The sequence below is a fragment of the Cebus imitator genome, unplaced genomic scaffold (assembly GCF_001604975.1).
Source record: "Cebus imitator isolate Cc_AM_T3 unplaced genomic scaffold, Cebus_imitator-1.0 Scaffold118, whole genome shotgun sequence".
NCBI lineage: Eukaryota > Metazoa > Chordata > Mammalia > Primates > Cebidae > Cebus > Cebus imitator.
In genome coordinates, this window is record NW_016107433.1 from 3167582 (window position 1) to 3169385 (window position 1804).

Genomic DNA, 1804 nt, shown 5'->3' on the forward strand with positions numbered 1-1804 from the left:
GATCTCGGCTCACCGCAACCTCCGCCTCCTGGGTTCAGGCAATTCTCCTGCCTCAGCCTCCTGAGTAGCTGGGATTACAGGCACGCACCACCATGCCCAGCTAATTTTTTGTAGTTTTTAGTAGAGATGGGGTTTCACCATGTTGACCAGGACGGTCTCGATCTCTTGACCTCGTGATCCACCCGCCTCGGCCTCCCAAAGTGCTGGGATTACAGGCTTGAGCCACCGCGCCCGGCCCAAATGTATACTTCTAAATGAGTTGTTACTTAAGAGGCCGTATGTGTGCGTGTGTGTGTGTGTGTGTAATTTTTTTTTAATGTTGCTGTTATAAATACAGATACTTACATGTTGCCTTGCCAAGCATGGTGGCGCATGCTTGTAATCGCAACACTTTGGGAGGCCGAGACAGGAGGACCACTTGAGCCCAGGAGTTCAAGACCAGCCTGGGCAACAAAGTGAGACCTCATATCTACAAAACATAAAATAATTAGAAGTCCAGCTACTTAGGAGGCCGAGAGGATCACTTACGTCCAGGAGTTTGAGGCTGCAGTGAGCTATCATCATGCCACTGCACTCCATCCAGCCTGGACAACAGACATTGTCTAAAAAAGAAAAAAAGGAAAGAAGAATAAAAGTTGTCTTTTGGTATTTATTGACTTCAGTGGCACTGAAAATGAGCAAAAACCAAATGTAAGTATAAATATCAAATAACATACTTTGGCTCAAAAAAACAGCTTATGCGGGCAAAATACTGATCTGAAGATGGGACAACAATAGGATGGGGCTGCCAGAAAATCTGATGCAGTCTCAGGTTACATAATTGAAGTACAGTGTCCAGAATAAGGGAGGTAATTGTCTTGTTCTACTCCAAGCTGGTAAGAGCCTTACTCTATTAAACAGACAAATTCTAGAAGAGAACTAAAATATCACTTATTCCTGCTGAGAACACAGTAGGGACTCTAGCAATAAAAAAAAATAGCTATAATTTCTCAGAAAAAGAGGTATTGGTTGCTACTCTCATGCTCTATTTCATGGTGCCATCTCTCTGCTTCTACTGAGGCAATAGAGTGTTTGAAAGCATGGGCTGTTGAGTTTGCCTGCAATGTAACCTCCATTCCTCAATTTCCTTTGCTGTAAAGTGGAAACAATAGAACCTTCCTTGTAGAGTTGTTGAAAGAGTTAAGCAAGTTAGTCGATGTAAAATTACCTAGTTCCTGGCACCAGTAAGTGCCTCCTGTTACCTTGTACTAGTATTACTAGTCCTGTTGCTCCTCTGCTCTTCTAGCTCTTGTCTACTACTTCTCACATCCTTGTGTGTATTAGTCTGTTTTCTGTTGCTTATAACAGAATACCTGAAGCTGGGCAATTTATAAAGAAAAGAATTTTTTTGGCTGGGCACGGTGGTTCACGCCTGTAATCCTAACACTTTGGGAGGCCGAGGTGGGTGGATCACCTAAGGTTAGGAGTTCAAGACCAGCCTGGCCATCATGGTGAAACCCCATCTTAAAAAAAAAAAAAAGGAAAATATTTTAACAGCTATGGAGGCTGAGAAGTCCAGGTGGAGGGGCTGCATCTGGTCAGAGCCTTCCTGCTGGTGAGGGCTTTCAAGAATCCCACTGTACTGCAAGCTATCACGGCAAAGGGGCTGAGCATGCAGAGGACTCAGGTCTCTATTCCTGTTTTAAAGCTACCAGTTGTGTTCCTATGATAGATAACTCATTAATCCATGAGTAGTTGGGTTAATCTATTCATGAGCACAGAACCCTCCCTCATGATTTTTTTTTTTTTTTTTTTTTTTTTTTTT